The following is a 24,190-nucleotide window of genomic DNA, read 5'->3' as shown; positions in this document are numbered from 1 at the left end:
TAAGCCCCAATGAACACAGTGGGATTTACTTCTGAGTAAACTTTCAGATAATTGCTCTGTTAGATTAGATCTGCAGATGCAAGATGATGCTATGTGCATAGATTGCATTCAGAGAATTTTCTTCTCATATTAGAATTCACTAAATCTGCCTCTTATAACAGTTCACATTTATAATAATGCATCTTACCTCATGCCCTCTGGACCCTACCCTTTCTGGCTGGAGAAGGTTAGCCAGAGTGGGATGACCAGGTGGGTCCAGGGTGTTTTGAATGCACCATTGTGTGATGGGGTGGCGCCTGCTGCTTATGAAGTGACAGTGATGTGGCCACTTTTAAAAAAGGCCACCCTGGACTCTGGTATGTCCAATAAGTTCTGGCCTATCACCAATACCCCTATTTTGAGGAAGGTGATGGAAAATATTGTGTTAGAGCAATTGCTAGTGTTTCTGGATAACACTGATAATCTGGATCCACTCCAGTCTGGGTTCAAACCTGGTTCTGGAACTGAATCAGCCTTGGGCTCTCTGATGATCTTTGTCAAAGGGACAGGGTGTGCGTGACCCTGTTATTCTTACTTGATCTCTCAGTGGCTTTTGAAAGCATTGGCCATGGTATCCTCCTGGATTGACTGATCAGGATGAATATCAGAGGAACCGTATTGCAGTGATTTTGTTCCTACCTGTGTGTTCTGAGTCTACAAAGGAGCACTGAAGAAGTGCTGCTTTGCGTCTTAGCACCTGTGCTATGAGGTTGTGCAGGGCACAATTTAGTTGCCAATGCTATTTAACTACACAAAGCCAATGGGAGCAGCAGCTGGGAGTTTTGGAGCTCTATTTCCCTGTAACATCTAAATCAGCATTTGCCCTAGTCCTGAATACACAGTGGTGGACTGGATGAGGGCCAATCAACTGAGTTTGAATCCTGGGAAGATATAACCTCTGTTCTTAAGATAGATAGTTTTGGTCCTTCTGAAAGAGTATTTTGAGATAGGAGGGAGTATTCCTAGATACATCTTTGTCATCAGAAGCCCAAATGGTCTCTTTGGATAGGAGTATTTTTTTACCAGCCTTGTCTGCTATACAAAATACCAGCTGCAGCCATATTTGGGTCAGGATATCCAACCACTGTAGCTCTTGCATTGGTGATTGAGACTGTACTACTGCAGTGCACTCAACGCAGGGCTGCCCTTGGGCCTGCTCCACAAGCATGTTATTGCAGAATGCAATGGCTAGATTGCTGGTGGGGACAAATGGCTGACAGCATGTGACAGCTCTGCTAAAACATCTGCATTGGCTTTCCAAATGCTACTGGGCCAGGTTCAAAGTTCTTATATCAAAAGACAATGCCTGGAGCAACTTGGGACCCGAATATCTTAATTACCACCTGAGCCCTTATATTCCAGTTCTATCACTGAGATCACCTGGAGCACTGCTGTTACTTGTCCCCCACATTTCCAAAGCTTGACTGGTTTCAGCTAAAAGTTGGGCATTTAGCATAAATGGTTCCATGCTGTGGAATACACTTGCAGTAGAGGCTCAGCAGGCATCTTTGCAACTGACTTTCAGGCATTTCTTGAATACTTTTTTAATGTTGATAACCCTATTTAGTAGTTTACATTTTGTTAAGATGAGCCAGTCATCTTAATAATTATTTTGTATTTTTTATGGTTCCATTGCATCTGTATACATTGTAGTACAATGCCTTGATATTTTATGACAGGACAGTTTATACATATTTTAATTGACTAAATAAATCAGTAAAATTTTGATCTTCGGGTTGAAGTAAGGCATACACACTGATTGACTTGCTCTGTCAGAAAAAGAAATGTCCATTTTTTTAAAAAAGTACACTGTATTTTGATGGTGTGGTACAAGTTTCAGACATGTAAAAATTCTTTATATTTCTAAAAAAGAATTAGCACATGCACCAAGTGACATATATTGATTTAACCATATTGAATAAAATGGCAAAAGGCATACACATTTCCATACCAAGCAATTTATTTTTCATCTGCTAAGTTTTGTGACTCATGTTGGGTAATTTTTAATTTTTTTCAAAAAAAGCTATTCTGGCTCTAACGCACATGCCAGCTCTCTCAAGTCCCTTAGCAATATTAGCAGCAGACAATACCCACACTATTTCCAAAGCATAGACATGAGCAAAGAGTAATATAATGATACTGTCTGTGGCTTGGTGGTTCAAGGTTATGTAATCATTTCCATTATAAAACCCAATCTCAGAGGTCAATAGCTTGGCCATAAAAACCTCACTCTTTTCAGAAATTGAGCTTAAATTTTCCAAAGTTATATAGGTCTCAGAACTAACAGAATTTAGTAATCTAAATTATTTTGTTAACTTTCATGTATTTATGTGCGTATTTTGTTAAACAATTTGAATGATTCTCCAGAAAGCCAGGAGATAATGCAGCACCCACTGCCCTACATATACTTAGGTTTCCACATGTGTTGTTTTTTTCCTCCTTATCTAATTAAGGCTGCAGTTCTAACAATGTCTACTCAGAAGTATTTGTTGGCATCTGTCTGTCTTGAAAGACAATGGAGTACGCATCCAGGGCTGAAGTAAAACCACTGTGTTAGCAGCACTGAAGTGACCTCCCCGGGGTGCAAGCCAGAACAGTGTGCATGGAGGTCCTGGGCTGCCCAGACGATAAGATGTGGTCCAAAGGAAAGCAGAGAAATACATTTGGCACCAGCTTGGCTGCAGGAGTTGCTGGAAGGTGGTGTACTAGGTGCCACCCAACCATTTTAGGACTCCACTCTGGATTTGTGTATGGTTTACTTTTTTTAGATGGGCTACGAACCCATCTAGGTTGACGAACCCCATCTGCCCTCACTTCCCTCTACAGTTGTTGCAGAAACCGCTTTCTTGACTGTTGGAACCAATATTGCTCTCGTGCGCTCAATCTGCTGGAGCCTGTCTTTGCGTGCAAGGGAAGTCCCTAACTCACTGAGGATTCAAGTCCCATAGGCTGCCCTCACCTGGTTTAGCTGGCCAGTCAAAGCTGTTTCTCGGGGTGTGGCCACTGTCACATGCTGGCAGCTTCTAGGAGCCACAAGTGAGAGCTGAGTGCAAGGTGGGGACCAAAAGTGGGCAAGCTGCACCAAAGGAGTATGCCATCTTTGCCACCAGAGGTACTAGACCTCTCCTAACACCCCATACACCCCACTTAGAAAGAAGTCCTATTGAATTCAATGGGGCTTACTCCCAGACAAGAGGGGTAAGGACTCCACCTTATTTCATTTATTAAATTCTTTTTGGTATTGAAAAATCTCAGAGCGCTTCACAAATCACACCGTCAAATACATAACACTCCCTGAGCACAGCTGATCCCTGCTAAAAATGGGGTTTGTAGCTACACACTCCCCTAGCTGATTGTTGATGGCTACAAACCCTGCTTGGACCCTGCAGTCAGTTGTTCCTGAGTACAACTAGTCCCTGCCAATGTAGGGTTTGCAGCCAGTGCTGATCAGCTTGAGCTAGGCTGCAAAGGAAGGAAGGAAGGAAGGAAGGAAGGAAGGAAGGAAGGAAGGAAGGAAGGAACTGGGAGTGCATTTACAATTTACTCCTCCCTCCCTAATTTCACTGAAGTTATCTGACAGGACCCTGTCAAAGCAGTTTGCATGGGGTGGGGGAAGCTCAGTAACAGCAACAGCAGCAGCAGCAGCAGCAGCAACAACAACTTTTTTTATTTGTACCTGTCCATCTGATTGGGTTGCCCTAGCCACTCTCAGAGGCACCCAACATATATAAAAACAGTATTCTCCACCCCTGTGCTTTTGCTTGGCTGGTTTGTGTACCTGAACTGTGCTAATGCCTCTTGTTTACATGGATAGAGGACAGGAAGGTGTATTGAAACCTCTGAGTTTGCATGGCTGGGATGTAGCCTATAGTCCAAAGGTAAGAGCCACATCCATTTTTATCTCTGGCTCTGCCCACCACTGGCATGTAGTCTTCAGAAGGTTCCCCAGAAGGGGATATGACCCTAGGGCTGAAAAGCATTTCCCACCCCTGGTTTAGATTGAAAGCCTTCAAACAAAGGGTGGTGTGCACTTTTCTGCATCAAGCAGGAGGTGGACTAGGTGTTATGAACTGGCTGAAGAGGTTACAGGGTTTAGTGAGCGGGAACAGTCTGTTCCAGAGAGCAGTTCAGACTCCGAGGCTGAAGCAGAGGCTGGAGAGGTGGTTGGCCAAGAGGCAGATCTGAGAAGCTGCTGAAGAATCCAGGGAGTCTCCCGCCCCTGCCGCAACTAGCTCCCCTCCTCCCTGGTCTCCAAGAACACACCAAGAAATGAAAAGAGCAGAGCAGAGACTGGTTGTACGCAGACACTGTTTGCATTTGCTTGGGAAAGACCCTGGAGAGGAGGAGCCTTAAAGAGTGGCAGGAAGTCCTCACAACTGCCTCACTGGAGCAAGACCTACTGGGAAGAGTTGTTGGAATCACTAGGCCTGCGCTGTTTTGGTTTCTTTGAATAAACAGTTAAATGCACTGACACTGTTTTCTATTGCCGTCCCTTAATTCCAGCTCCTGATACTAGGTAACTCCCAACTCTATTCTTATACGAGAATTACAATGGGTTCAACTTCAGGGACTTGTTTAGCCCTATAATTCTATATTTCATGTGAGATGTTCTTATGGTAGTAGAATGCTTTATCCATGGTGAAGTCTAGGGTCTTCGTAATATGGCACCTTACTTAATTAACAGAGAAGCAAAGGGAGGAATGCTCACCAGATCTGCCCAAGGCTACATTAATCAAGTTGATGAATGGAGATAGGGAACAAAGATACTTCACAAACGTAGTGAAGAAGGGCTAAGTGACTGGAGAGGGAGAAGCTTACAGCCATCAGCTGCTAGGCAGTGGATGAAAGGACTTGAAGGTCCTAAAGCAGCAAGCATGACTCCAACTGGGATGATGCAGGTTGCATTTTCCATGCAAATCATGCAGAACTGGTTATTTGAGGATCACTGAGCACACAATCATGGTTTATTGTTCTTACTTGTTTTTATCATCTTGGAATATTATTTAAAACAAAAAAATAAATAAATAGGCGATCCTTGTTGTGTTCCATATTTCAAAATCATGTGTTTGAAGAAGCTGGAAAATTAATAGAATTTTTACGTCTCTTCCCCCACCCTCCTGATTTATATAGAGAGCGAGAAGGCAGAGAGAGTGTGAACAAATGAATGCAAGTGTATCCAAGGCAGCAAACAAATGCATAAAGGTAAAATGGCACCTCGGGTTACAGACACTTCAGGTTACAGTTGCTTCAGGCTACAGACTCCGCTAACCCAGAAAAAGTACCTCGGGTTAAGAACTTTGCTTCAGGATGAGAACAGAAATTGTGCGGCGGCGGCACAGCAGCAACGGGAGGCCCCATTAGCTAAAGTGGTACCTCAGGTTTAGAACAGTTTCAGGTTAAGAACGGACCTCCAGAACGAATTAAGTTCTTAACCCGAGGTACCACTGTAGAGCAATACATCCAAATTGTCAATTAAAAGAAACAATACACAAAAAAATACTACAGCCTTTACTAAAACGCCCCACCTGAGATGCCTGTTGCAAAAGGTAAATCTGCATAACTGTAAACAAGCAGACTGTTAAAATTTAAATGATAAACCCCTAATGTTCTCTCCCACAAAAAAAAACCTGGGAATTTTAACCTGTACTGCTTAGAGTTCCCACTACTATGGGAAGAAGGAGCACAGAACAAATACGAAACAAAGTAATTCGCAATACATCAGCTCTCCCACTGATTGCGAGTCTTGGAAAATATCCTCTTGGAGGGAAATGGGCTGGGAGCATGGCTTGATATGAGGTGTTCTCCTCTCCCCCACAACAATACTTAATCCAGGTGTCTGCTGACTTGAGCACTTCTGCCAAGTTCAAATCAAACAGCAGTTTAGAGATTAAAAATAAACTAAAATACAACGCTTGGGAGTTTGCCAGCGGAGTACACAATATAGGTCCGCCGATATCCTCCCACAATCTCCCACAGGTCTGGAGAAGTGGACAAGAATTGTGGAGCAGAGTACGCAAGAATGCAAAGTTAAACAGATGTCCTCGCGTTTCGCATGGTAAAATTGGGGAAGCATTTGAGATGAAACTGGTGTAGCAGCACCGACTCTGCTACAATCAGGCACTTTGTGCTATTGCTGAGCAGGGCTGATCGGCTGGGTTGGAGTCCTTACAGCAGGGCTGAACGGGTTTATGGCCACTATTCCTGGAATTTAACAATAGGATTGGAATGCCGGTACCCCGCACGCTCCCTCTAAGTGGGTGTTCTGCTCCCTTCCAACGCCCACACGCTGGTCTCCTGTGCAGAACCAATTAAGTTAATCTTTATATATAGGTATATAGTTGTAGAATATATATGCACAGAAATTCCACTAATAAGAAGGCTGCAAAAGAGTATTTGCGGCCTACGCAGTCAATGCTTTCTTATCCACTGCAGCATATGAAATCATGATAATAAGGACTTGATGCCAAGACAAAACCACACAGAGCTCTATAAATACAGCTTTACAACAGTCAATGGGGGCTCCCAAAGCTTTACAATAAACTGGTGCATAGCTTGCTTTTTAAGGAGTCCCTAAACACATATTATGGCCTTTGTTCTGATCTAACTCATGTAGCTAAGGAATACCTCCACTCAAGTCCAATTTTATGAAACGAGAGAAAGCTCTCCTGATATTCCACTTAAAACCTGTAAATCTAAAAATGAACTAAAGGAGTAACTGCATGACACCAGCTAATCCGTTCATATAACAGGAAAGGATGTCGAAGTACGCTTAAACATGCCATATAGTATTAGGGCTTAAATCTGTCGTGCATGAAGGAGAAATGGTGAAGGAGACAATTTACGACAGAAACTGTCTGGGTGTTTAAAATAATTTGTAGTAGTGCCTAATAACATGTGTGACAATGTTTACCATATGCAGAGTACATTTATGCTTCTTTTATTCCACCTAGACTGGGAAAATTCCAGATTAGCTGTGTTTTTCCTTCTTAAACTCCCTAGTACAATGCAGCCAGTAATTTATTATCAAAACAATTCATTTATCACTGCTGTCTAAAATGTAACAAGAATGATGATGGTACATCTGATTTTATTATTGTTACAAACATTTCATCACTATACAAAGCATAGCCTATGCATATTCAAAGTGCATCACTGGGAATTGCCATCTTTGTTTAACACATGGATCTGAGCACCTATGCGCCCACTGAGTCATACAAAAACATACAATTCAGCTAAAATATATGTGAAAACCTTATGCAAAAGGGAAAAAAAGATACAAATAATACTTTAGATGCTACTCTGTTTCTTGCAAAACAAGTTCATATTTAAGTTCAGATGGACTGGGTTAACAATCACTATTTTTAATGTTAAAATACCCTAGGGAAGTTATAAACTCACCAAATATGCAGTTAAACTTACTTTATATTATGTGCAGCTGCATGGCTTTGTACCAGTGACCAAATTTCCTAAATGGGCCAGCAAAGTAGAAGAAGTTTCTTCCTGTACCTCCTTCCACCAGTAACACAATGCTTTGCTTGTCACAATATTTTAATTTTCCTAGTTTGTCAAATTAATACTGTGACTTAAGTTAAGGTACTTTTGCTGTATGTGGAAGAGGAAAAAGAATGGAGACTAGAGAAGGCAAATGACAAAAAAATCCAATGTACATGAATACTGTAATCATTTCTGCCTTAGGAGAATAACTATTATTAATGCTAAGATTTTGAACTTTTACTTAAGATGATCAAACATCACCTGTGCTACTGAAATGCATAAGGAGGGAAGAACAGGTGAAACATTAGACCACCTTTGTGTTTCTTTAATTGCAAACTTTAAAACTTTCAGTAACCTCCTCCAGTATCTGCTATTGTAGAGGTCTACAACAGAAAAACTTTAAATAGGGAAATTGGGTAAGATTGTTTTGAAACATGTCTTTCAGCATTCACAATACATTTTCTATGTTCTTTCCGACAACAACCAGCAGAAATGCTAAACACAGATATTGAAAAAGTATTTCATATACATTTTGCTCCAAAATTACTAAGAAAGCAAAAAAGTAGTGTGGTCAATATCAGAGGCTGTCTGGTTGCTGGTTTAGATTTTACAAACATCAGGAGGAGGTCAACATGAAATGGTGCTTTGACATGTTATGGCTCATTGGCAGTGATTAATTGACCAATATACTTCCATTCTGACATTTAGACACAGCATTCACTTAGAAGTTCAGGAAAGGATATCACAGATCTCAATCTCATGCTTAGCTTTAAATAATGTTTTAAGTTCCACTGTCAGAAATGTCCTCCAAGTCTTCATACAGAAAGTTAGTATCTGATCCTCTTTATCTCTGGCTATTATGAGACATGGAAAGGTGACCACAATATGTTCTTTTAAAATATACCGCTCTGAGCAATGTAACCTTTCCCTACCCTCCACTGAAATTCTCTTCCTGTCCCTCACATCCCCTGAAACCAGAAACGACACTACTGTATGCAGCTATACGTGTAAATTAAACCAACAATAAATTTTTGATATTAGCAGTGTAGTAAATCGAAAATTCTAAGTTCTTCTCGTAAAATCCCCAGAGGCATCTATATAATCTATAAAAACAAATATTCGCTTAAAATTAAATCATGCCTATTAAATCATTGCTCCATTTTCATTATTCAGCTAACACACACAACAAAACTATACGGTTGATAAGGTAGCTGTTTCAGTGTAAAAGGACAAATGCCTTTTTGAGATATACCAGATACAAAAGGGGGGAAAGTTTAATAAGCTTGTCTGTTAAACATGGCTGAATTGAAAGTCTGTAAAATCTTCCTCAACAGCCTAAGGTTGTTTTCCCCCTTCCTCATGCAAGTAATTCCCTAAATCTTAACTCTGAGGTCAACTGGGTGTCCTATTCATTTGCTGATGAAGTATTTCCCATGGTGTACTGCTGGCAATGAGGAGAATGTGCTGGGCTATGTCAAATCAGGCAGAGAGCATCCTTGAACCAAGTAAACAATTCTGTACCTGACATCAGAGGGAGGGAAGGAAATTATTTCAAGTTCACCTACAAGAAAATAAACACAAGAGGAGCATGCCACTTAGTGCTGCAGTTGAATGCTTTTATTAATTCAAGAGGTCCAATTCACCTCTGGTGTATGCTGACAATGAGCTAATTCATTACGAATTGGCCCCCGGGGAAGTTTACTTAAATGAAAATTATAATGTGGAAGAAAAGGACGCAGAGGAAATCCAGCATCTTCGGCATGCGCTACTCACGTAAGCTTTTGCTCCATCTTATATGAATATACTTGCCCCGTTACACGGCTCCTGCTTCACAACCTCTGACAACAAGTGACTTTACAGTAACAAGATGACATCGACCAAAGAGGGAAGAGAGGACCACACATTGCCTCCTGCCAGCTCACTATTAAAATGCTACTGCTGGATTCCCTCTCTATCAAAAGTTATGGTTTGATTTCAACCATCCTTCTGTGAGAAGAAGGACTCTTTCCATTAGTAGAAGGGCACTTTGGGATCCAATATTTTTCTACAAAACAAATTCCGCAAGGACTTTGCCTTGAACTCCACAGCAGCGAGGGGAGGCTCTTATATGACAATACCAAGGTAGATATCTTCAAACAGTTCTGAACAGTCTTATTCAGGGGTTGGCAAACTACAGTCCACGAGCCAGATCTGGCCCAATTGCCCTCAGGATCCGGCCCACGCACGGTGCGTGGATGGTGTGGATTCTGTCCGTTAATTTTTTTTCATTAATTTTTTTTCCTGCGCCGCCATTTTTTTTGGGGGGGGGCACCATTTCCCCCTCCCTCTCGCACACTGCAATGCCTCCTCCCTCCCTCCTCCTGGCTTCTTCCCACCCTTCCCATTCCACCCTGCCCTGCGTAGAGGAGGAAGGGGGCTTGGCTGATCTGGCTGAGTGCCATTTTGAGCAGCGCCTCTCCGGAGCCAGGCAGCCCTTCCCGCCACCAGCCTCTGCCACTAGCAAGGGCAGGCACAGGAGCTGCGATTGGCAGAGTGCAGCGTCTCTCCAGAGCCATCCCGCCCTTGCGCCGGCAGTACCATAGGTAGATGGGGAGGGAAGTGGCTGGGGGAGAGAGGGAAGTTCCTGCCGCCTCGCACACGAGCATGCAGTCTGGCCCACCACAAGGTCTGGGGGGGGCGGTGAACTGGCCCCCTCCAAAAAAGTTTGCTGACCCCTGGTCTTATTTGTAGCCCCCTTTTTCTTTTGGTATTACACTGGGTAGGGCGTTGGTTCATTATGTCTCTGAGAATAATCAAGAGGTTCTCTAAAATACCTACAGTGGTACCTCGGGTTACATACGCTTCAGGTTACATACGCTTCAGGTTACAGACTCTGCTAACCCAGAAATAGTACCTCGGCTTAAGAACTTTACTTCAGGATGAGAACAGAAATCGTGCTCCGGCAGCAGCAGGAGGCCCCATTGGCTAAAGTGGTGCTTCAGGCTAAGAACAGTTTCAGGTTAAGAACGGACCTCCGGAATGAATTAAGTACTTAACCCGAGGTACCACTGTATTTCCTTTTATAATGAGAAAGTTGGCTAAAAGGTCCAGAATTATTAAAAAAATTCTGTCCAGAATTATTAAAAAAAACACCCAAAATGACACTGAAGACACCAGAGAAGGCAACAAAAACACCCAAATATATAGTTTATATTTCCCCCAAAGTATATTGATATAGTAAATGAAACTCAAAAGCTAAACCTCAAAGCTTCCCAATTTTGCAGTTCAAAATGTGTGTTATTTATGAAGACTTTGAATTAATATCTTTTGGTCAGGAAAAAGCTCAGCAATATGCAAACAAAAACAGAGGCTCTTGATCCAGGCTAGTTCCTGAAAGTTAACACTACGTATGTGTATCTACTTCACACAGAAAGGAAATGAATATTGGACCTAGTTTCCTTTGTAAACAAAATCCATATATATATATATATAGAGAGAGAGAGAGAGAGAGACAGACAGACTAGTTCCCCTGCCTCAGCCCTACATGCAAGTTAAGTGTACAAGAAGTAACTGACATATTATATATTTAAATACGTTCTGGTGTCTACTTTTTCCCTAGTTCAAATATATTTACGTTACAATAAAGGTGTAAAGCTGTTACTACCACACACAAAATTAAATGAGTAAATTGACAGCTGATGTTCATAATATATTACGTGGCAAACCCTGACCTTCTTAGCCATCACCTTTTAAAATGAGAAACAGATTTATCAGCCCACTTGCCCCTGTGTACCGTTGAATGTAACAAACTGGAAACCTGATCTTTGCCTTGGCCTCTCCAGATATGTCTGCAGTCACTATAAAGAATGGGCCTGTCATTATCTGAGTTCGGTTATCTCTTACTAGACTAGTCAACACCAGTCTGCTGAAGGGAGGAGGTGAAATATATGAAAAAGGGATGGATCTTCCAGGCATATTTTAAAACAGGAAGGGATTTCATTACATTTGTAATAAAAGTGGGATGCAGTGCACCCAATTGTAATGAAAATCTCCAAGAGTTTCAAGTATGGTAGAAGTTAGGAAAGCCTATCTTTAAAACGCCTAAATTCCACAAAGTACCTTTTTTGTGACATATAAAGTTATAATACTCGGTCAAGTCTGTAATGATTTTGTATTATGGAAACGTATATGAAAACAAATATCAATTCATTATTTTTATTCCCCCCAGATCTTGCTGGAAAATGTTGACAAGTGCTACTTAAGAAGTGTGCGTGCACACGAAAGCTCATACCAATAACAAACTTAGTTGGTCTCTAAGGTGCTACTGGAAGGAATTTTTTGTTTGTTTGTTTCGACTACTTAATGCAGTTTACCTCAATCTCAGGTCATGACCCCGAATTGTTTTTATACCTTCTCCCCCAAAACAGGATGTACCATAGAAAGAAAAGAATCACTAGTGCAATCACCACAAACAGCTGCACAAGAGTAAGGTAAATGTAAAGGGACCCCTGACCATTAGGTCCAGTTGTGGCTGACTCTGGGGTTGCGGCGCTCATCTCGCTTTATTGGCCGAGGGAGCCGGCATACAGCTTCCGGGTCATGTGGCCAGCATGACTAAGCCGCTTCTGGCGAACCAGAGCAGCGCATGGAAACGCCGTTTACCTTCCTGCTGGAGCGGTACCTATTTATCTACTTGCACTTGAAGTGCTTTCGAACTGCTAGGTTGGCAGGAGCAGGGACCGAGCAACGGGAGCTCACCCCGTCACGGGGATTCGAACCGCCGACCTTCTGATCGGCAAGTTGTTGTAGGACCCCAACTCCCATCAGCCCCGGTCAGCATAGCCAATAGACAAGGATGATGGAGACTGCAACCCAACAACATTTGTAGGACCACAGGCTCCTCAACCCTATTTTATAGCTCGCCTCTGCTTGTAAAAGGGTTTGGGCAAATTCTTGGGCTAGCTAAAGGACATCATTGGTATTAATGTTGTATTTTTAGTTTTAGTTTTAATGATTTATGTGGAAATTGTTTTCCATTTGGTTGTGTACCTTTTGATGTGTTTAAATTATTGTTTTAATTATTATTATTATGTAATTATTTAAATAATTATTTAATAATTAAACAATTATTATTGATTTTTTTAATTATTGAATTATGGCGCTGAAGGAGACTCTTGAGAGTCCCATGGACTGCAAGAAGATCAAACCTATCCATTCTGAAGGAAATCAGCCCTGAGTGCTCACTGGAAGGACAGATCCTGAAGCTGAGGCTCCAATACTTTGGCTACCTTGTGAGAAGAGAAGACTCCCTGGAAAAGACCCTGATGTTGGGAAAGATGGAGCACACAAGGAGAAGGGGACGGCAGAGGACGAGATGGTTGGACAGTGTTCTCGAAGCTACCAGCATGAGTTTGACCAAACTGCGGGAGGCAGTGGAAGACAGGAGTGCCTTGCTTGCTCTGGTCCAACGAGGAGTTGGGCACGACTAAACGACAACAACAGCAATTATTGTTTATGACTTTTGTTATGTTGGTAATTATGTAAATATTGTCATGTTGTAAGCCGCCTTAAGCATTGTTTAACAATGGAAAGGCCGCATACAAATAAAATGATGATGATGATTGGATTTAGTTTCACTTTTCTCATTCAATGCCTTAGCATTAGGTGTAATACAGAAACTCTCTGAACAGAAGCTGTCTTCCACATGTGTAAGTAAATACTTGAGTCCAGCATATCTTATATAACAAAGTTAGGACAAAAGTTATTCTGAAAATGTATGGTGATTTTGCAGTCTTTCTTTCTTGCTTTGAAATCCATTTACCTTCTCAAGCTGACATCGAAAACCTCTTTTAAGAATAATGCCTGCACATATATCTATAGACATACAGATAGATATCTAACAGAAGGCACTAAACGAAGAAAAAAGTTCATCTCACAAATCAGATATTTGATTTAAAAAGAAGGTACCTGAAATATATCTAAGCAACAAACAAAGTGTAAATTTACAAGAAACTAGGCAAAATCTATAAAAAGGTTATTTGGGGGGGGGGGCGGAGAGAAAGGGATTAAATGACATTTAATAAATATCCAAGGCTTCATTTGATTATCTCTAATCTAATTATAAAAAGTTACTGCCTAGTTCCCTGAAAAACAAGGAGACCTTAGATGCTTAAGTAGAAAAAACAGAGGTTAGAGAAGCAAAAATAGTGCTGAGTTAAAAGTACTTGGAGGCTAGGAGCTTTGAACCTGCATTTAACTAGCCATTCCAACCTCGTGAGGCAGGCACGGCAGAAGTTCGGGCTTGCAGCTAACAGAGAATTCATTGTTTTCAAAAGGCAGTTAGAAAAATGCTGCTTTATATTTCCTCACACCACAGACCTTGTGCAGAAGTCCAGGGAGGAGATGCAGAGCGAGGGTGTACTATCCATCCATTCAGAAACCATTTTTCCGCTATAAACTACCCTCAAGCTCCCACTCCTGGCATGTAAACTGTGGCAAAGGATGTTATGGTGGCGCGCAATTTACAACTGGAAATTTCTGATTTATGTGGGATTGGGGGCATTTTTCTGCCCTCCCCCCTTTTTTTTGCCCCTCTTACCTTGGGCAGAGCAAGGTGAAACTGCTCAAGGAGCAGAGCCAATGCTTTCCCTGAACTGAGCAGATAAACACGGCATTTTCCTTTTTGGGGGAAAGCGATGTTATTCCACACCTGCTCAAAATGTTTATACTGTAATTACCGTTTAATGCATACTTCAGACCAGATAAATATACACTGTGTACACACACACACACACACACACACACACACACACACACAAAATAATACCACTGTTATCTGGCTCTTGTATGTCTCTGAAGTTCACATCTTCTGAAACTTTATCCCAAATATAATTAAGTTACACACAGGATTTAAAAATTGTTTTTTTAAAAATAACAACTCTACATTACATATATTTTATTTTCAAAGTTTATTATTATGATGAGCCATGTACACACAAAATGCGAAGGAGCAGTTAAACCAACAGATATTTCATACGCAAGCTTAACAATCTTACTCTGGTGGTGCAGAGATAAGTCGTATTAGACAGTATTAGCTGCCATTATGGCTAATATCATGCACGTATAGGTAAATGGTATATAATAGAAGTAAAAACAACAGGAATAAAAAAGAGAAAAGCCAAAAGTAAAGCTAAACATATTACAACTGTTTCCAGTAACAATATTACATCTATTCCTAAAAAGGGGGAAACTAAAATTCACCCAGAGAAATATATGAATTACATTTTGTGCTATATTATTCCAGAATATGTTTTCCAAGTTTTAATAAACTTACTATTTGTCTTCTTTAACCCTTACCATATTAGTTCCCTTAACCATGTATGGCATATCCCAGATTCTTATTAACTATTCAGGTATTGTCAGTGGAGTAAACTTAAAAAAAATATATATATATAGCATCTTCCATTCATAATAAGAATTTCATGTACAAAAATGAACACACAAATTACAAAACAGTAGCTGCTAGATCAATGGCAGATAGTTCAATAAAAACCAAGTGCTATTGATGGTAAAAAGCGTCTTCAAAAATAAATGTTTTCAGAAAGCGTCAAAACTGCATTAATGCACGTGCTTGTTTCAATTCAAGGAGAGGTGGTTTCACAGAAAGGTGTCGGTACACCTGAGCCAGGTGTTAACAGGGAAACAGACTTGGGTATCATGAGTCTATCGGTGATACTATGCAGTTTTTGTACCACGTGTAATACACATATAGTTCTGATTCTGTCGTTTTTGAGATCAGGAGTGGTGTTGTGAACACTCATACATTTTAATAATATTTACATTTGAAAATAAACATTTTCAACAAAGTGCATTCAATTCTATCAGTTTAAATTTAAACTAAGTTAAAAGTTTGACTAAAACAATGTCACAGTGCAAAGCGATGGTGGAGCACTGATGCGTAAAAAATCAGCACTAATGGGTGGCTGGAGGAGTGTCAACTAATTGAGGAGTTTGATAGCGACATTAACAGGGTCATCCCACTGCATTCCATGTGTACACTGAGGGATAGCATCAAGAGAATTTGGCAATCCATTCAACGAAACCAGAAAAGACCCACATATATTGACTCCAACAAATGTTGCTGAGATAATAATTTCTGCAGAGGATTGGTAAAAATCTGCAGAACTCCTTTGCGGAGGAATTACTTGTTAAAACAAGAGCTGCACATTATTTGAACCATGAGGATTAATAAAACCCTTTCAATATGCCAGCTAAAATGAATAGTACCCAGGAACCTAAAGACAGATGTCCAACATTTTTACAGAGAGTCTGAACTATAAAGTTTTTCCCCTCTTTCAAAACATGAGAACCACCCCTTTCGTCATGCATTTTGCAAGAAGAGCTATTTGCATGTGGAGAACAGGTCTGGTTTGGAAGTGCTCCTTTTCCATGTTTTGCTACTGGTTGCTTAGATGGCAGCCTGATGCTCAGATGGTATCAGGAGGTGGTTGTGTCAAGGAGTGGCTCTGCTTATCTTGGGTTGGGGCACCAACTGCATTTGTTCCATCAGAAGGCAGACAGTGATATAAGTTTAAGTTATATTAAGACTGGGGTGTTGCAACATGCCCTTGGCGGAGTTTCCTTTAAGAAGGCTCCAGAAATTGCAGCTAGGGCAGATTGCGGAATGATAAATGTAATTGGTCATTTGGAACATGCAACCTTTGTGTTGTTGTTTCCATCGCCCTGACTATTGTTTGCAGGCTCAATTCAGAATACTGGTTAGTCGTTTTAAATCCCTAAGTAAGAGATGGGGAAACCTTTCCAGCGCAAGGGGTGCTTTCAGTGGTAGGGGGGACCTAGGCAAAAGTGGGTGGACCAGCAGATGTAACTCTTTACATCTATAGGTTACATTCCAGCCAAGCAGGTTTTTACAGAGACACACACACACAGAAAAGCAAATGCATTAGCACAGTTCACTGACTCATACTAGCCAAGCAGAATACTCAAGGAGGGTGTGGAGCAGGAATAGTGTGGTGGGTGGCCTTGGAAGAGTCTCAGGGGCCAGACAGACAGGGCTGAAATTTCCTACCACTGCCCTAAATTGCTTGGAATCAGAATGCTCAAAGGACTCTCTTCCTGTACGAGCCTGCACAATCTCAGCTATATACTGGAGAGATGCCTTTGCACATGTGGGGCAGCCATGGGAGAGGGACCTCTATCCAGTTTTGCACAGACTGTTAAATTTCCTGCACCATGAGAACCATCTGGCTGCCACCTTACTGTCTTTTTGCTGCCTTCTCTTAACATCTTTTCAGGCAGGTATTTTTTATTGGGTTAGCCGCTGACTATATCTGGTGTTTTTTTTTGAATGACATCTGTTGTCATGTCTGCCATCTGTCTTTTTGAATTGCTTCTTTTGAGTATGTGATCTTGTTTAGTTTTTTTGTTTGTTTCAATTTGCTTTTTAAGTTTTCAGCAAACAGCCTGGAGAGCTATATTGCAAGAAAGTTGATATGTAAATTCTCTCATCAATATAAACTATAAATAAGAAGTATGCAATCCTATGAACTTTTGTTTAAGAAAAGAAGTGCCATGTGGGATTTCAGCCTTTCTCAACCTGTGGGTCCCCAGATGTTGTTGAACTACAACTCCCATCACCCCTAGCTAGCAAGGCCAGAGCTCAGGGATGATGGGAGTTGTAGTCCAACAACATCTGGGGACCCACAGGTTGAGAACGGCTGGATTAGATCGAGGTTGACCTAGCCTAACGTCGTCTGAAAGAATCCCAGCAACTGTGCAGGTCTAGCAGTAAAACACGGGCAACTCTCTGCCCACATCCCTATATAATATGGACCAGAAAGACATAAAAAGATAAAGCGCACCGAATAGAAATGGTAAGAATAGTGATGCTGAGGATTTCCTACAAATTAGAAAACAACGCTTTTTATTTCCGAGTCAAACAACCATTTCCATGAGCAGTTTCTACTGAAGTCAAACAGAACTGGGTGAACTTAGAACAGCATATAACGCCCACCTTCACTGTACAAATAAATATATCTGTATGAATAAAAGCAAGCACAGCCCTCTATTGAGTTGTTCCCCTTAACCCCAGGCATTCTTTTCTCTCTTCTGCGGCTTCATCCAACGGCCAAATGGCACTTGACTAAGTAGCACTGTAAACTTTAAATACAGAAAGTACTTGTCTGCACTAAAAGCTAAATTAAACAATCATTTAATTACTACATCCATTTAAATTGCAGTGAGCGATGCTGCAATCCAAAAGGTAAGCCAACCCCCACCACACCCCAAATTAGCTTAAAACATTCCAGCTGGGAGCTATTTGTGACTTCCCTGCCTCATGTTAGGCTTTCTGACATTTTTATTGCCTGTTGTTCCAGTGATAATGTGCAAGCACAGAGATGTATTAAATTAGGAAGATATAAATCGAAGACAACAAAACAGAAGCATATGTTGGGAGAAAATACATACATAGGAAGTTGCTACCCTTAAGTTTGCCATCAACAGGAACTGGGAAGTGGTCAGGATAAATCAGATGAATATCCCATTCACTTGAGTATCATGTGAATGGGACCAACTATGGTTTGGCGCTTTTGGAATGAGCACTCAAGGAGCCTTGAACTCATACTTACACCTCACACCACCCATCCCTGGTTTGCAAACAAGCATCTAATCCTGGTTTGGCATTTTGTATGATCCAAGAAGAGAGAGAAAGAATCATGCTATATGGGATGAATGTATGAGGCTGAGGCACTCTGATCCACCAAACCATGGTTTTATATTACATCTGAACCACCCCAGTGTATATATTTTTGGCACCAAATATTTGAAAACCCCCAAATACTGCTTTCAGTTGCTGCAGCCACCTGCTTTCACATCTTTAGAGTGCAAAGTTTTCTGCTTTACCCTCTCTTTTGTATCTCTTTAGGTCACTGCAGCTGACCTCCTATTAAAAGGTAAAGATACCCCTGCCCGTACGGGCCAGTCTTGACAGACTCTAGGGTTGTGCGCCCATCTCACTTAAGAGGCCGGGGGCCAGCGCTGTCCGGAGACACTTCCGGGTCACGTGGCCAGCGTGACAAAGCTGCATCTGGCGAGCCAGCGCAGCACACGGAAACGCCGTTTACCTTCCCGTCAGTAAGCGGTCCCTATTTATCTACTTGCACCCGGGGGTGCTTTCGAACTGCTAGGTTGGCAGGCGCTGGGACCGAGCAACGGGAGCGCACCCCGCCGCGGGGATTTGAACCGCCGACCTTTCGATCGGCAAGCTCTAGGCGCTGAGGCTTTTACCCACAACGCCACCCGCGTCCCTGACCTCCTATTAATACCAAGTAAAAGGACACAGTGGATTGAATCCAATTTACTCTAGATTGATCCACTGATATCAAGGAACATGACTACCCAAGTGCACTAATTTGAATAGGTTTGTAACTTCACTGGATACGATCCAGAGATGGTACAATAACTTTAAAGAAATCAATACTATCCTATGTATAAAGAATAAATGTATAAAGAGTAAATATAAACATAAGTATATTTTTGAAATGGTTCCATGAACTTTAACCGGAACATCCTCATTGGTTCTAGCAGGTTTTCTCCCCTTACAGGTTGCTTTGCCAGGATTTTATTATTATCACAAATTTCTGACAATGCTAGGGTCAAAAGGAGCACATTTCTGCTAGCTTTATGTGACAATATCCAAAACAGTCTCTATATATCACCGAAGCAGCTAACAAACTGGCTATTCACATTATTTATTAAGAGCCACACATGTGACAAATTATTTAACTCAATGACTCCTAATAAGTCAAAGAGCAAGCAATTAGCTAACGCAGTATGAGGGCTGTTTGTGACAATTTATAGATGCTCTCAAGCTGTCACAGCACTTCAAAGCACCATTGGGGGAAACCTTTTAATGAGTCACTTGAGATGACAAGTATTACACAGCACACATGGTAGAGATGCATTTGGCAGCCTATTCAGTTACACAACTTTCCCCCCTCTTCAGCAGCTGTTTACATGTTTGCAACACAAGCTGCTGGTGATGATGAATGATGAAGCATAGCATCCCGAAAAGGGGGACGCAAAGTTCTCTTGTGCACCACACATTAGCATCTTTGCCTGGAACCGTCTACGTCTAAAATAATTAAAACCAAATACATGCATTCAAACAGTGGTTGAAATGGGGAAAACCTGAAATTCCATGACCTGTTGCCCTTGGCTTTGAATTGGACCCATTATTGAGACGGTAGGTTCTGCTGACTTTTTATCCCATTATCAAGGGATTCCTTTTCAGCCAACTTTGGTGGAACAGTCTCATGGTTGCTTCCCATGCCCTAGCTCCAACTAGCATCCTGGTGAGTAGAGAACTGGGAGTGGTGGGTGGGAGATCAGATATACACGTTTGCATGAAGCCCCACTTGTTGGGCAGTTTTACAGTATTTCATATTATAGTTGTAAATTAAAAGCAGGTGTGAAATTGGGTGTGTAGAACAAGTGAAAAGGGAGAGGCTGCTGAACAACCCCTCCCTTACTATTGTTTTTCTCAACTTGTCCCCCCCCCCCTCCTTTCCCATCTATGGGATGGGTGATTTTAGAGATACATAGCAGTAGCCCCTCACCAGCTAATGACACACCTTCCTAAAAACACAGCTCCATTTCAACCAAGTAAGATCATTTACAAACCTAGACAGCATCTTAAAAAGCAGAGACAAAGGTCCGTATAGTTAAAGCTGTGGTTTTCCCAGTAGTGATGTATGGAAGTGAGCGCTGGACCATAAAGAAGGCTGATCGCCGAAGAATTGATGCTTCTGAATTATGGTGCTGGAGGAGACTCTTGAGAGTCCCATGGACTGCAAGAAGATCAAACCTATCCATTCTGAAGGAAATCAGCCCGGAGTGCTCACTGGAAGGACAGATCCTGAAGCTGAGGCTCCAATACTTTGGCCACCTCATGAGAAGAGAAGACTCCCTGGAAAAGACCCTGATGTTGGGAAAGATGGAGGGCACAAGGAGAAGGGGACGACAGAGGACGAGATGGTTGGACAGTGTTCCCGAAGCTACCAGCACGAGTTTGACCGAAACTGCGGGAGGCAGTGGAAGACAGGAGTGCCTGGCGTGCTCTGGTCCATGGGGTCACGAAGAGTTGGACACGACTAAACAGCAACAACAACAAAAGATCAATACTGGCTGCCAGCTACGCTCCTGTATCTTGAATAGAAACCTTGCCCTGTCTTCTTACTTGATATTCTTTATGTTTAGGTGGTTCACTGTTTCTAAACCAAATCCCTTGCTGTAACAGCATGCTAGAGTTGCTTCCAAACATCTTGAAAACAAGGACAGTGAAACAATGGAAGCCCTAGCATCTTCCAAGAAAAGGGGTAAATAAAAGGTGTAGAAATTAAGAGCCACTTGCTGACAAGTAGTACCAGCCTGGTGATATTAAGCAGATGAGGGGAAATGTTGAAACAAGAGAGTGATGAGGAAGTACTTGTAAAAGATAGAGATAATTATTGCTTAAATATGTCAATATGGAGAGAAAGAGAGGGAGAGAGAGAAGACTGTAGGTGGAACCTGTATCAGAAAACCTACTCAAAAATCCATAAAAATAATTAACATTAAACCTGTGGCCTCAGGAGAGCACAAGTATGAATAGCATGGGACAGTCAATCAATGGAAAGAACCAAAAAACCACAACACATTCTCCTTTTGATTCTTTACATATGACTGCATTTTGCCAGTAATCTGTTCAAGCTATCTACCCAGGGTTCCACCCACCCCCCAGTAGCTGAAGAAATGCAGCAAAAAAGTATTTTTTATACTGCACATAAAGTTATTAAAATGTGACAAATCATTGGCTACATCTTCACATTTCACAAATATTCACCTTGTATTAGTGAATGCAGGAAGACTGAAGAGGAAACATCTACCTTGAAAAGATTTACCTCCTGCAATTGACCCTATTTGAACAGGACCATTTCAAGTTATGGTGGTGGGTGCTTCGTTGTATTAAAATAAACCTCTGTGTTTAGAAAAATATATTTTTGTAGCACAGCCCTCCCTCTCTCCGATGTCCTAGTTTTTTATGTGTGTAAAGTATTAGTTTGTAACCGTGCAGTCTCGACTTATAGAAAATGATTATTCTGAATATGAAGACTGGTTCTAATCCTTCTTGGCACTAAATTAATTGCTATGTATGTGTCATAGCACATGTGTGTCTCCAATTCTGTAATAAACTTTGAAGAAGAATAGTCTTACTTGAGACTTTTAACTTTTAAAACAGAGATTACCTGATTTATCATGTCACTATTGAACCATGTGACCACGAGTAAATCTACCCTGTAAAATATTTTATCATTTCTATCGTATATCGGTGAGTTAATTGTGTTGTAATTCTAGCTGTTGAAGAAATGTATAGCCTGAAGGGAAATTATCTATGGAAAAGCCAGGCTGAGGGAAGATAGTTAAGGTTTTAGCTCCCATTAGAAGCAGCTCACCATGAAAGAAAGAACAGCTGTTTTGGGTCAAGCCAATTGTCCATACAGTACAATATACTGTCTTCAACAATGACCACCAGATTCAGAAGCCTCATAAGAATTCAACTGCAGTAGCTATGGCCAAGCATTAGGAGGAATGTTCCCAGCACCCTTCCGAAGAACAAAATGCAAGTTGATCATTATTCAGTTTGATCACCTTGAGTTATCATAGAATCATAGAGTTGGAAGAGACCACAAGGGCCATCGAGTCCAACCCCCTGCCAAGCAGGAAACACCATCAGAGCACTCCTGACATATGGTTGTCAAGCCTCTGCTTAAAGACCTCCAAAGAAGGAGACTCCACCACACTCCTTGGCAGCAAATTCCACTGTCGAACAGCTCTTACTGTCAGGAAGTTCTTCCTAATGTTTAGGTGGAATCTTCTTGCTTGTAGTTTGGATCCATTGCTCCGTGTCCGCTTCTCTGGAGCAGCAGAAAACAACCTTTCTCCCTCCTCTATGTGACATCCTTTTATATATTTGAACATGGCTATCATATCACCCCTTAACCTCCTCTTCTCCAGGCTAAACATGCCCAGCTCCCTTAGCCGTTCCTCATAAGGCATCGTTTCCAGGCCTTTGACCATTTTGGTTGCCCTCCTCTGGACACGTTCCAGTTTGTCAGTGTCCTTCTTGAACTGTGGTGCCCAGAACTGGACACAGTACTCCAGGTGAGGTCTGACCAGAGCAGAATACAGTGGCACTATTACTTCCCTTGATCTAGATGCTATACTCCTATTGATGCAGCCCAGAATTGCATTGGCTTTTTTAGCTGCCGCGTCACACTGTTGGCTCATGTCAAGTTTGTGGTCAACCAAGACTCCTAGATCCTTTTCACATGTACTGCTCTCAAGCCAGGTGTCACCCATCTTGTATTTGTGCCTCTCATTTTTTTTTGCCCAAGTGCAATACTTTACATTTCTCCCTGTTAAAATTCATCTTGTTTGTTTTGGCCCAGTTCTCTAATATGTTTCATTTGAATGATTCATGGTTGTTGTTGTTTGTTTTTTACATTATATACTGTTCTCTGAAAAAGGTTTTTTTTTCAAAAGGTGCTGGTGTCCAAGAACTTTTTCTGTGCACATGGGGGCCTTCTTTTATATAGCTCATGTAGGTTTTTTTTTTTTTAAGTAAGTAAAATCGCTCTGGGCATGCAGGGAGAGAGAACTGTTATTTATCTTGGGTATATTGCTGATAGGTTCCCACGCAAATCAAAAATATACCTGTGTATTGTAGCCGATTGTGTAACTGACAGCTAGTTTCACCTGCTTCAGGGACCACAAGCTGACAAAACACCCCAAAACTGAACACAAATAATACAAACTATGGTAGTTCTTTAAAAAAGAAACAATAGTTTGGACACAGTCTGAGAAGGCGTCACTTCTCACCTATGGAAACGTATATGTCGGTGAAGATTCCTGTGCTAATTTTAGTTCAGCAGCTGCCCATTTAACGCAAGTCCAGGCATGGGAATTGTTTTCATCTGCAATCATGCTATGTTTATCAGAAAATTGAAACAACAATTTGACCAAAGTTAAAAATAAGCTTGCTTTTGGAAAAAAAAATGAGTTAAACAAGGGGGGAAACAACCCTAAATGAGCCATCAACCACTGGCTGAGATTTGAGGTGTGTTTTTTGGAAGGGCAGGAAAAATATAGATTGGTTTTGGAGGCTGTTCCTCTTAGGCAGTGCTTTTTTTCTTTAAAAAAAGTGTTTAGGGGTACTCTCATTTTCTTACTCATATTGAAATACTGCCCCTCAATGAGGCCAAATCTAGATTCACGAAATGTTTAGGGGGTATGCGTACCCCTGTGTACCCCCAGAAAAAAGCACTGCTCAGGATAAAGGAGGAATGGGGAGATCAGGATCCTATCTAGACACAGGCCCAGAGGGGGCTTCCTAATAAATTTAATGCACAATTTTTGATTCCCAGAATGTATTTTTACCCTTAACTCATGAAAATAGTCTAAAATATTGCCAAAGAATAGGCTTGCATGCAAATTCTTACTTAATACAAAAACTGCACAATGCCAGATAAATGAACAAGATATAATTTAGCTGGAACACTGAAGGTTTGAAATTGCCTGGTCTTAACAAAATGGGTTACAGAAACAATATTGTGGATTT

General features: G+C 41.3%; 1 protein-coding gene and 1 long non-coding RNA gene across 3 annotated transcripts in view; both read right to left on the bottom strand.

The window, feature by feature from the left end:
- Positions 1–24,190, bottom strand: part of GMDS (GDP-mannose 4,6-dehydratase) — a 279,224-nt gene that overhangs the window by 142,208 nt on the left and 112,826 nt on the right. The gene's annotated exons all lie outside the window — the stretch shown is intronic.
- LOC310767309 lies at positions 1,650–7,781 on the bottom strand. Its single transcript, XR_014550864.1, has 2 exons — positions 2,612–7,781; positions 1,650–2,475 (listed from the first exon to the last, which is right to left on the bottom strand). It is a non-coding gene; the product is annotated as an uncharacterized lncRNA (long non-coding RNA).

The sequence above is a fragment of the Podarcis filfolensis genome (genome assembly GCF_964270895.1).
Source record: "Podarcis filfolensis genome assembly, chromosome: 7".
NCBI classification, from domain to species: domain Eukaryota; kingdom Metazoa; phylum Chordata; class Lepidosauria; order Squamata; family Lacertidae; genus Podarcis; species Podarcis filfolensis.
Note: the sequence above shows the minus strand (reverse complement) of the source record. Positions and strands in the feature narration are given on the sequence as shown.